The following is a 13,531-nucleotide window of genomic DNA, read 5'->3' on the forward strand; positions in this document are numbered from 1 at the left end:
CGGCACTGTCATTGAAGGGAATGGAGCAGTGGCGCACCTGTGTGACCGCCACTCCATTTATTTGGAGACTGATCAGACCCCTTTTCTTTGGATCAGTGGGGGTCCCAGCAGTCGGACCCCCAACGATCATAAAAGTATCTCGTATCATGTGGATGGGGATAACTTTATAACTTGGTACAACTCCTTTAAGGCAGCACTAAACTAAAAAATTCATCTTTAGGGAATATTTTACTGCAGTAAATTTAAAGTCTTGGTCGTTTTTTTTTCTTGTCAATCATTTTTATTGAACTTTATAATAAACAAAGAATAAGAGAAAGTTGACATATTTGTTGCGTTAGAATTAGAGATGAGCGAGCATCGCTCTTCTTGAGTAACTGCATACTGGTCCAAGCAGATTCGGGGGGCGGTGGTGGTGGTGGGGAGATCTCTCTCACTCTCCCCCCCCTGCTACACCCTGCTCCCCACCACCACCACCCCGAACCTGCTTGGACCAGTATGCAGTTACTCGAGAAGAGCGATGCTCGCTCATCTCTATTTAGAATACAATTTCTGTACCGTGACATAAATATTTTAAACATACAATGCGTTGTTGAATAGTAATGAGACTAATGTTCCTTCTTACAAAAGAAAAGAAAATAGTTGCCAGGTTAATGTCTTGGTCATTTTTCAAGTGTCATGAAGTCAATGATCTTTTATTGTAAAAACTGGGATATTCATTTATGCAATTCAGAAATGTAATGACTTTGACTTTTGGCATGGTTGAACAGAGAATTCACAGAATGACAACCATTAAAACATGACCTTTATTCACTATCTATTGCTAAAATAACACCCATGAACCTCCTAAGGGCTCAGTCAGACGGGTGGTTTTTGTTGCGCACTTAGTTGCGTGAAACAAACGCAAAACGCATGCATCAAAAATTTGCCTGACCGAATCGGGCGTTGTGTTGTAAAATTCGGACTTGTCTGCGGTGACACGATGGCAAAATACGCACATAAAGTGCGGTGCTTGCTATTCCCTGCTGCGGCTGTGACAGCTGCAGCAGGGAATTCCTTGGATGTGAAACCCCTGGATGCTGTCACATCCGGGGCCAGATTAAATACCAACTTAATTGGTACAAAATCAAAGCTATTGTTGTTGTTGTTAGTTGTTTAGTTGTTCACGACCCTCGGCGACCCTAAAGGCGAGCTCCATGTTTTTCGGTCTTGCACTGCTTCTTTCAGTTGTGTGATATCCATGCCAGTATCAGCTCTGACAGTATCAGCCATCGTGTCCTTTTTGGCTGGATCTAAAGATGAGCGAGTATACTCGCTAAGGCTAACTACACAAGCGAGTAGTGCCTTAGCCGAGTATCCTCCCGCTCGTCTGTAAAGATTCGGCTGCCGGCGCAGGTGACAGGGGAGTTGCGGCGGTGATTGGGGGGGGGAGAGGGAGAGAGAGATCTCCCCTCCGTTCTTCCCCGCTCTCCTCCACTAAGCCCGCCCCCCGCCAGCCCCCGAATACAGACGAGCGGGAGGATACTCGGCTAAGGCACTACTCGCTTGTGTAGTTAGCCTTAGCGAGTATACTCGCTCATCTCTAGCCAGATCTTCTTTTGCCGCTGATCTGTCTAAGCATTGAAAACTAAAGTTATGACTCAATGAAAACACATTACCAATTTCATGTGACCCAGGCAACAACAGGCTAATGTTAAATTCCCGAGAACAAAACCATTTTTTGCTACCTAGTGTTATTGTGTAGCTTGGCAATCAGGGATTATTTTTGTGACTTTCAATGTGAATGTATCCTTTTCTCCAGCCAGATGCATATCTAATATATTGTAATATATTGTGCTACATTTGATGCTATTTTTCAGCTTGACAATTCAACTCCACCAAAAGATAAACCTTACAGTGCAGAATAATGCAGCAGTAATCACAAAATGAATCTGGAAGTTTGGAACTTCAACTCTTTACCCAAAGATACACAGAGATGAACACAAAACCTTTTAGAAACACATTAAGTCACTCGGTACTTTTTCAGGTCTTTAACAAAATAATGCTCCGCTGCTCTCTGACAAAGCATCACTGCTTTTTCTAAAATGCATTTTGACTAGATAATGCAAATTTCCTTTTAATACCAGTCTCCACAGAAATCCCATTGTCGTTTTAAATTACCAAATAAAACATAAACTGTAGTTACTGAAACCAAGAACGCTCTGTTTTACTTTTGGGACATCTAATTCTATCTATATTCTTGCTATTTTCCTTAAGTCTACTTATTAATATGGTGATGAATTTGTCAGAACTTTCAGTGGATTACTTTAGTCTGTTTAAACAGATTTCATAATTCCCACTGGAGCCTGGGTAATATACCAAGTTCTTTTTAGAAAAAGAGACAACAAAATGTATTGTATCATATACCAATATGTGTTGAAAGTAGAGAAGCATACCACATCCCCTAGACCAAACCCCTCTTTACTCCGCCTGATAACATGCTCCCTGTCCTACCGACTGCAATTCCTGCTAGCCATAATCAACCGGCACCTGCAGTCATCCCGATTCACCCAATATACAGACTGATTTGACCATTGTCTATGTGTATAGCACCCCTCACTTGCCATACCATGCACATCTCAAGCCCCTTTACCTTCTGTATTACCCCATTACTTGTAGTATGTAAGCTCGTTGGAGCAAGACCCTCACCCTTAGGGTGTGGGCAGACGAGCGTAGGCGTATTTACGTTCGCACGAGTGCAACGTATAATCGCCCGAGCGATCGTTTTTCACCGATCACGACCAGAGCTAGAAAGCGTATTTTCGTTTGTTCCTACTTTGCAAATGGTCTTTTCGGCCATCGAATATGCGTTGGCGCGTATTTCGGTCGCATATGTTCCGTTTTTTTTCGAATTGCCGTTTTTACGCGCCGTAAAATCGCCCATGTGAACGAATACATTCGAAATTATTGCCTCAGATGGTCACGTATATATGTTTGGTCGCAAAAACGCGCCGTTTATGCGCTCATCTGCCAGCACCCTTACTGTTTCCATCAATTGATTGCTTCATGTAACCGTGGTCTTGTTTTTATTTCCCCTATCTTGTAAGCGCTGCGGAATATGTTGGCGCTATATAAATAAAGATTATTATTATATGGTGCAAGATACTTTAACCTACAAAGAGTCAGCCCCTCAAAGGATACTGATTCTCCTTGCGAAAATTCATCTAGTATGGAGTCTGTAGGCTAATGCTACTTGGGTGAAATATCTTCTGAACAGTACTGTATACAAATGAATGTCTTTAGTTTGGCTGATAAAAGCCCTTTAAAGGGTTGGTCCAGGGGTGTAGCTATAGGGGGTGCAGTTGCTACCTGGCCCCGGAGCCTTAAGGGGCCCAAAGAGTCCTCCATCACATAAGATGACACCAGTTTTATAAAACGTATATGGTAGGTAGTGGGAACTGTTATAGATTTTGCATCGGGACCCAAGACCGGTTAGTTATTCCTCTGGGTTGGACATTGACTTACACGGTAGCTGCCTATACTTGGCTCTAGAGAGACCGTTTTCTTCCAGAGGAGAGCTAGTTTACATGCAATTAAAATGTATCTAATCCCATCTAAGGAGGCACTCGCCATTAATTTTCATAGGGTTACAATGAGATCGGTTCATTGGATAAGATGTATGGGTTCAAATTATATAAAGTCCTCAGTAACCTCACCAACTTCCTCTCAAAGCCCTAACCTCATAGGCAGTGTTACTACATGTCAAGCCACATCAGGGATGTTATGGCCCAGTAGAGACCTTAATTGTATTATCATTGGTCATTATTTAAATAAAATCTTCTGTGCACAGAAGGAAAATCTTACTTGTGTGCATGAATGTTCTTTTTCTGTTATTCTGTACAGTACTGTATTTCACTTAGAAGTTGTAATAGAAGTTGTACATTATAGAGCCAATACAGAATCTAGTAACTTAACCAGGGGTGGACTGGCCATTGAACCCACTGGGAAAATTCCCAGAGGGTCCTGCGGATGGAGAAGGGGCAGAATTTTTGAAGTTATTTGGTTAAATGCTCTAAAATAAAATAAAAAACACATATACTGACCTATGTCGCTCCTCCCATTCCCAGCCTACACAGTTCACACCCACACTGTTCACTCGCTGAGCTCCTGGTATAGCAATCATGTGACAAGCAACATCGGTTACATGATCGCTTTACCTGGAAGAAGAACAGTGTAGGTGTGGACTGCAAAGTGGGAGGAGCGATAGGGGTGAGTATAAGTATTTTTTTTATTTTGATATATATTCTGTTGGGTGGGGTAATGAGGGACGCTGTTACTGAGTTGGGGGCTGTGGCCTTTGAGGTATACTGTTACTGCGTGGGGGCCTATATGGAGAACTATCACTAAGTGGGGGACTATATGAGGCATTATTACTGAGTGGGGGCCTATATAGGGCATTATTATTGAGTGGGGGCCTATATGGGGTAATATTACTGAGTATGAGCCCATGGAGGCAATATTACTGATTGGGGTCCTATATGGGGCATTTTTACTGAGTGGGGGTCTACAAGGGGCATTTTTACTGAGAGGGGGCCTATTATGGGCATTCTCACTGAGTGAGGAACCATGAAGGGTAATATTACTGACTGGAGACCTATGAGGGGATTTTTACTGAGTGGGTGTCTATATGGACCATTATTATTGAGTGGGGGTTTATATGTGGTATTATTATTGAGTGGGGGCCTATATGGGCTAAGATTACTGAGTGTGAGCCCATGGAGGCAATATTACTGATTGGAGGCCTACATGAGGCATTATTACTGAGTGGGGGCCGACAAGGGCATTATTACCGAGTGTGGGCCCATTAGTGGTATTCTTACTGAGTGAGGGCGCATGAGGCATCATATTACTGACTAGGGACCTATGAGGGGTATTGTGAATATGAATACCCTGAAAGCTAAGAATGCAAAGTTCTTCTCTGATGGTTTCCATCCATTTCAATTGAAAGAGCCATCAGGCATATCTCTAATAATATTGTAAATGTGTAATTTTTAGAGCACCTTGATAAAACTACCATAAACAGTGAACAAATAACAGGAATCTGCTTTAATGGACTATTCATTCTCATTTTATGTTCGCTAATCTTTATGTTCAGCTCGAATTATGTTTAGTGATTTTTCTGGACCGGAATCAGAGCATTTGTAAGGAAATTCAATAGAAAATGATAGGGATTATATTACATTTCAGAGTTCCAAACTGATTGTTCAAGCCCTCGGTATTCCTGGTGGCAGGGATATGGTTGTAAGGCATCATAAACTGGCCATATGCTTCCCAGGTTCAGATGATGTTATTAAAATATCGTCGTAATATTATCAAGGCGCCTCTGTGCTGAGAGCTCATAATTGAAGCAAATGTACATTTTTAAGCTGCTAATAAACTATTGCAGCAGGGAAGGGATTAGAAGACGTATCAAATCAATGCCTACTGATTCAGCAGAAACTGGCAGCAAGGAATAGAGAGGTTATTTTGCACTCATTTCACCCTAATATGTAGTATGCTTGCCAGGCACGGCGAGCAACATCTGGACTGGGTATGTAAAAGACACCTACACTCGTTTTGAAATCAAAATGCAGACGCGCTTCATGTCATTTTAATGCCGCCAGTCCCTTCTGGTGGCAACAAAAGCAATAAAGATTCATTTCTGAATAGACTATAAGCGACACATTTTACCTGTCTTACATTTTTAAACACGTATGGTTAGGTTTACTAACAAAAATATTGTCATCCTGTAAATGGAAATGTCCGTGCGGGGTAACCCAAGTCCATTTACCCAAGTAGTAGATGTGAAGTAAATGAGTATCTCACTCTAGAGGCTTCAGTGTAGGGCAGAAGCGCACAACATGCGGCCCACAATGCTATTCTGAACACAGAAATATCTATGTGTGGAGGAATGGGACATAGCAGGGCAACATAAACGGACTAGTACTAAGGGTGCCCTGTGTAGCCATGTCAGGGTCCCCTATATATTAGGACAAGTACTAAGAATGCTGTTGGGACTCTATAGAGCTCCTGTGCTCTAGTCAGCAGCTCTATCTGTTGAGCTATCTAGTCTTTTGGACAGCTTCCCTGTTGAATCATAGCCTAGTCCTTGCTCCTGGTATTCCAATTCCTAATTTGCTCCACCCTGCTTCCTTGATTGGACTTCCTTTATAAACCTGGCCCTGTTCTTCACTCCTTGCATGATTATTGTGCTCCCAGCCAATAGTCAAGCTTCACTTCCTGCCTGCTCCTCCATACTGTGAATTGTTATTTCCCATTACCGAACTCAAGCTTTCCTCTGACTATGCTATGTACCTGCTCCTTTATACCGCAACAGATATTACCCATTACTGACCTCTGGCTTTCCTCTGACTATGCTTGTTCCTTTGTACCGCAACAGGTATTACCAATTACTAACCTCTGGATTTCTACGCTACTTACCTGCTCCTTTGCACTGCAACAGATATTACATAATACCAACCTCTGGCTTTCCTCTGATTATGATACGTGCTGCTCCTTTGTACCGCAACAGATATTACCCATTACCAATATCTGGGTCTCCTATTTATAGGACAAGTACTAAGGGTGCACTGTGTAGTCATGTCTGGTTCCATATATATTAGTAGAAGTACTAAAGTTGCACTGTATAGTCATGTCTGGGTCCCCTATATATTAGGACAAGTACTAAGGGTGCACTGTGTAGTCATGTCTGGTTCCATATATATTAGTACAAGTACTAAAGTTGCACTGTATAGTCATCTCTGGGTCCCCTATATATTAGGACAAGTACTGAAGGTGCTGTTGGGACTCAATAGAGCTCCAGTGCTCTAGTCATCAGCTCCATCTGTTGAGCTATCCTGTCTTTTGGACAGCTCCCCTGCTGAATTATATAGCCTAGTCCTTGCTCCTGGTATTTCAATTCCTAATTTGCTCCACCCTGCTTCCTTGATTGGACTTCCTATATAAACTTGGCCCTGTCCCTCACTCCTTGTGTGATTATTGTTCTCCTAGCCAATGGTCAAGCTTCACCTCCTGCCTGCTCTTCCATACTGCGAATTGATATGACCTGTTACCGACCTAAAGCTTTCTTCTGACTACACTATGTGCCTGCTCCTTTATACTGCAACAGATATTACCCATTACTGACCTCTGGCTTTACTCTGACTACATTACTTATATGCTCCTTTGTACCGTAACAGATATTACCAATTACTGACCTCTGGCTTTTCTTTGACTACGTTACTTACCTGCTCCTTTGTACTGCAACAGATATTATCAATTATACCGCAACAGATATTACCCGTTACCAATGTCTGGGTCCCCTATAGTACTACAGGTGCACTGTGTAGTCATGTCTGGGTCCCCTATATATTAGGACAAGTACTAATGGTGCACTGTGTAGTCATGTCTAGGTCCCCTATATATTAGGACAACTACTAAGGGTGCACTGTGTAGTCATGTCTGGGTCCCCTATATATTAGGACAAGTACTAAGGGTGCACTGTGTAGTCATGTCTGGTCTATATATTAGGACAAGTACTAAGGGTGCCCTGTGTAGTGATGTCTGGTCCCTATATATTAGGACAAGTACTAAGGGAGCCCTGTGTAGACATGTCTGGGTCTCCTATATATTAGGACAAGTACTAAGGGTGCCCTGTGTAGCCATGTCTGGTCTCCTATATATTAGGACAACTACTAAGGGTGCACTGTGTAGTCATGTCTGGGTCCCCTATATATTAGGACAAGTACTAAGGGTGCACTGTGTAGTCATGTCTAGGTCCCCTATATATTAGGACAACTACTAAGGGTGCACTGTGTAGTCATGTCTGGGTCCCCTATATATTAGTCTCTTAACCCATTTGGCACTCCAGAAATGTGTATATGGGTTAGAGGCATCGTATAGACATGCAGCTCTCTGTATTGTAATTTATAAGACTTGTGAAATGCTGGGCTGTTGCCTCGACATCCATCATCTACAACGGAGAGAGCCACTTGCATTGTCTCCTCCTCTCTGCAGGGCTAATGGGTGGGTAAGGTGACCCCCATCCCAATGGATGGGAGTCCTGAAGAAGAAACTTGTCAGTAATCAGGCATGTTACATGATAGCAGTAAAAATCACATTATCATTTTAGCTAAAAGCCAACTACTACAATATTCCTCCAGCAAACAACAGAATTATTTGCTGCAATCAAAATAAAATATCAAATACAACTAGTTGGTCTATAGATGATGCATAAGAGAATGATTGAGATTATCCCGCAGCTTGCTGTCAGTTTGTTTTGTCGGAAAACCCAATAATTATTGTTAAAAACTATTTTATCTCCACCTTCCCTGTTCAATATCTGTGCATGTGAAACAGGAACTTTGAAACAGGGAGAAAAGCAGCAAAAACTTTCCTCCACTCCTCTGTCTGAGGCCGCTTTCACATGGCCGAAAAAACGCACAAAATTTATATGTTGCGGGGGTCAGAAGCGCTATCTTTTCTCCTTCGGGAGAGCACCTAGATGGTGAGTGAGGAGACTCAAAAAGCCATTCATGCTCCTCTGGGTAATATGCAAATAAAAGAGATGGAATAATACCTCCACAATGCCACCCAGAGGAGCATGAATGGCCTTTTGAGTCTCCTCAGTCACCGTCTAGGTGCTCTCCCTAAGGAGAAAAAATAGCGTTTCTCCATAGGTGGCACTATGGAGGTATTATTCCATCTCTCTTATTTATGTGTTGCGAGACACACAAATCTCGCACAAATATGAAGCCTGTACTTTTGAATGGCATGGCCTAACTTTAGGTGTTCCCTCGGAACACATCGCCCATTGTTTTCAATGTAGCCAGAAAACACATCGTACAGGGCATTCTATATGTGTATCCTTGTTAACCCCAGTACACTGGGCCATTTAAAGGCCATTTTTGTCAATCTCTATATCTATAGCTCTAAGTGACGAGGTGGGATATCGATTCCCCTACTTTAGTTGGAGTTGTTAGTCGATCTACACTTTTTTCTGATGGAATGGCTGTGAGGGAAGGGGGGTAAGTAAACCAATATTTGTCCATCCATCAGTGATTATTCCTTTTATTTAATATTCCTTTTGGATTAGGAACATTTAATATCACTATATTAGGAAATAATTCCACTTAATTTCCTGAGTCTAGGGGTATATCGGGGCGATTTAATGTCAGGCTGGAACCCAATTGAATTGTGGTTCCCATTTATTCAGTAGGACATATCGCTTAGTTATCCCCTATATTTTCCCCTTTGTACCCAGCTGCCCTGGAACTTTTAGCATCGGGTTCAGGACAGGATGGAGGAAAATTAGATACTTTTTTGTAACTTGTCTGTCATATCAGCTCATCTTCTTCAATAATTTATTAAATGTTAAGTCTTAGGGATTCTATAGTGATTGGTTTGCTATGAGGAAGGTCCCCACCGCTGTATAGTGATTTAGTTTAAATAACCTGTAAGAGAAAGGAGCAACCAATTATTGTAGTCGGTGAACTGGTATCATGGTCCACATACTTTACTGCACCCTTAGGCCCAATTTTGACGGCCTCCACCACTTGCCGTCAGTTTTTGTATTAAAAATTGAAAGAATGTCCTTACAGCCACAAATACTGGGGCAATAGACCCAATGTACTGTACAAGTAGTTCTAGGATGGATGAATGAGTTTTAGAAATATGTTTTTTTTCCATGCCACTTTGAAAATCCATCTACAAGACAAGAAAAATCACAATATTCATTTCTTTGCTTGAATGTTCAGCTCAAAAGAAAAAAGGAACATTATGTAAATTCTCTAATGCCTTGTCATATAAGAATCCATTACCGTGGTGCTGAGTTACCGAACAGCCATGGTGAGGAATTCATTCCATTACATCTTGTAACCATACTTAGGAAATATGATTGATTCCTCTAATTGAAACGTAAAGTTCATAAGAAGGTATTGTGTTTTATGGAAAGTCATTGCAATAAAGTAGAAGTTCAGGAGCAGTGAAGGCCTCAAGCCTTGTCCTTTCTACTACATCAAGCTAATAGGTCTGTTCAAAACAATGCTCAATTAATTCTGTATCTAATACTCCAGAATGTCATTTCTTATTATGACTTTATGGTTGCGTAAAGTTACAAGATATCGTGACTCTTAGTTTACTTATCGGCATGTAAATGGGTAGTTGTGGTAAGCTGAAAAGCATGAAACTATGAAATGTTGCCGAATAAATATAATGTGACTGCTAGACTGCTTTTTTTGAGGATTTCTTCCATTTTACATTAAAAAAATAGGAAACACTGCTTGCTCATGTAAACTAATAAACTCATAAATATTTACAACGGAAATAATAAATAAATATGTAAATAAACAGCTAAGAATCTACGGTTAGGGTGGCTTTACATCTGTGCTCGGGGATTCTAGTTTCCTGCTCCATTTGGGCGTCAGGAAAGGGGAATCCCCGTAGCTGGATGGCTCCGTCTTATGATGGAACTGCACAGTGCTGAACAGACCCCATTGACTATGATGGGGTCTCTTTGCTTTCCCCTCAGCTGCCTGGCTTTTAGTTGGAAGTAAAAATCCTGCATGCAGCACTTTTTCTTCCGGTATTTTGAGCTGGATCTGCGACGGACCTCCAACTGGAAGATCCAACGCAGATGTGAAACCACCCTAAGTCATTCAACCATCTTCAGTAAGTCTGTTGAAACAAGTAACTTTTAATAAGCTGACCATGCAAAGAAGATATACATCAACCAAGCCCATCAATGTTGATACCTTAAAGGGGTTGTGCTAAGTTACTATTTATAGGTAAAGCTGCTGAACTTATCATAACTTTGTAGATACACAGTAACTGTACATACATCTCTGCCTGTTCCCTTCTTATATTGCTACCCCCATTGTTCTAGCAATGCTGGCCCCTCTGTGGGCGGTCCTGCAGCCAGAGGCTGCCAGGTACTAAAAACAACAATTCCCATGAGCACTCTGTGACCTCTGTGCGCAGGGCTCCTCCTACCGGACTCCTCTTCCTTCATGAACATACAGGCTGTCTACTACAGTGTGAAGCAGAACCCGTCTCCCGAGGGATCAATAAAATGGCACTGAAAGCTTATATATGTGTCAGTTTTGTTACTGCAACTCTTTTCTAGTGTCCCTACATATATGAACAGGAAGTAGATCTATATGTATAGCTGTATTTACAGTACATACACTCCATATGTATGTATATCTACCTAGCAGGATATACGTAGCTATTTATAAAAAAATAATTGCATGTGAATTTATAAATATTCATGTACAAATATATATAGTATATATATGTATACACATGTGTACCCACCTTGGTGTGACCAAGCAGAACCCAAATGAGGCACTGTTGCATCACATGGAGTTTTTGTGAGGGCACCTGTAATTTTTATTGATACCACTTTGGGGTACAACAGTTTTAGCGTCTTTTTTTCTGGGAGTCGGGGTAACTTGGCATTGTGTGTTTATTTCTAATGGCATTCACCAAGTAGGATCAATAATGCAGTATTTTAATTAATCCGACTTTTACTAAAACAGTGATACCACGTTTTGGTTTGTTTTTTTATCTTTTAATGTGACGACTGGGAAAACTTTTGTTTTTTGTTTTTACTTTTAATCATTTTTATTTTTTATACTAATTAAAAAACTTTATTTTACCTATTTTCACATTTTTCTTAAATCACCATAGGGGACTTGCGCTTTCAATTGATGGCTCATACAGTACAATGCTCATGAAAGAAGGTTTCTATACCGACATAGAAGGGGGTTCTTTACTGTAAGAGCAGTGAAACTATAGAACTCCCTGCCTGAGGATGTCGTGATGATGAACTCTCTAAAGGCGTTTAAGAGGGGCCTTGATGCCTTTCTTTTTTTTTTTTTAATTCTTTATTTTCAGTTTTCAATTTTAATACAAATAACCAAACACACACTTCGGGTCTCGGTCTAGCAATTGTGTGGTAAATAGAATAAACTAAAATAAAATAAACTAATGTCGTTTGCAGCGTTCTTGGAGTCTTTTTCTTTTGTGAGCCTTTCAAGTATCTGGCTGTCTTGGTTGGTTCGCTTGTCTTTGTCCGTATCAATACTTATTCTCGGTTTCTTAGTGGCACTTGTTTGCTGCTAAAACTCTAGACTCTATAAACTCAATATAAACCTTCACATAGGACATTAGGCAGAAAACATTAGGGATTTTTGAGGGGATAGTATAGGTTGGCAAGGTGTGTAGGAAGGGGAGCCTGGGTCCGGGGTGGCATGGGGGGTGCTACTTTATGCCCACGATTAATTAGTTTCCAGTAGACTTTTGTATTCTGTTGTGCACTGAAACTCTAGCCAGTGGAACCAAGTTTTTATGAACTTTCTTTGGGTACCTTTGAGTGTGGCTGTGAGGTCCTCCATTTCCAGAACTCCCCGGATCGTGGTGAGCCAAAGCGCTGTAGTGGGCGGAGTAGTCTGACGCCAAAGTTTCGGCACGCATGATCTCGCGGCATTTATCAGATGTCGAGTAACTGAGTTTTTGTACACTGAAATAGGAATCTCGTTATGATGCAAGAGGAAGAATGCAGGTGTTTTTGGTATGGGGTACTGGGTAAATTTGGATGTTATCTGCCAGACATTCGTCCAGAAGCTCGCCAACACGTGACAGTCCCAGAAGATGTGTAAGAGTGTCCCCTGTTCCATTCCGCATCTCCAGCAAAGGGGAGACGCCGATGGGTATATCTTGTTGATGCGGGTGGGGACTCTGTACCAGCGTGCTAGTATCTTATATCCTGCCTCCTGAATTTTGCTAGATATGGATACGGAGTGAGTAAGCACGTAGATTTTTCCCTTTTCTGTCTGGGAAAACGATATTCCCAGGTCTTCTTCCCATTTCCGGACGAATTCCGGTGGCTGAGGTTCTGTTTGTGTGTTGAGTAGGCTGTATACGCTTGACAGTGTGTGTCTAGACGGGCCCTCTGAGCTGCATAGTGTTTCAAATTGCGTTTTAGGCCTTGTAAATGTGTGCGGGTGTGGAAGGGAGTTAAGGAAGTGCCTTAATTGGACTGTTTGCCAGAACGGTATCGGATATGGGTCTTGTGTCACTGTCAGTTGTTCCATCGTGAGCCATTGGCCTTCCTGCATGAAATGCGTTGCTCGGAATCTACCTCCCTTCTGCCATAGGCGGAAAGTTTTGTCCTCCATCCCTGGTGGGAACGATGGATTGCCCAGTATTGGGAACATTGGTGAGGGTCTTGGGGCCATGTCTGGTCGTGTTAGTATTTTCGCCGCTGTCATTAATGTGGGACCTATCGTGGGGTGGTTGGTCAGGTCTGCGGTTATGTGTTCCTGAATCCATGGTAGGGCCTTCAATGGTATAGGTGTGGCTGTTTGTTCAATGCTGACCCATTGTCTGAATTCCGCATGCCTGTGCCAGTCTATGATACGGGCTAGGTGGGTGGCTTGATAGTACCTGTTAAAGCTTGGAAGTCCCAGTCCTCCTTCCTCTTTGGGTCTTGTCAGGGTGTCCCTTGCTATACGCG

At 41.9% G+C, this 13,531-nt stretch overlaps 1 protein-coding gene across 1 annotated transcript in view; it reads left to right on the forward strand.

The window, feature by feature from the left end:
* CNTNAP2 (contactin associated protein 2) overlaps positions 1-13,531 on the forward strand; it is a 1,903,897-nt gene that overhangs the window by 1,774,038 nt on the left and 116,328 nt on the right. The gene's annotated exons all lie outside the window — the stretch shown is intronic.

The sequence above is a fragment of the Eleutherodactylus coqui genome, chromosome 12 (assembly GCF_035609145.1).
Source record: "Eleutherodactylus coqui strain aEleCoq1 chromosome 12, aEleCoq1.hap1, whole genome shotgun sequence".
Lineage (NCBI taxonomy): Eukaryota > Metazoa > Chordata > Amphibia > Anura > Eleutherodactylidae > Eleutherodactylus > Eleutherodactylus coqui.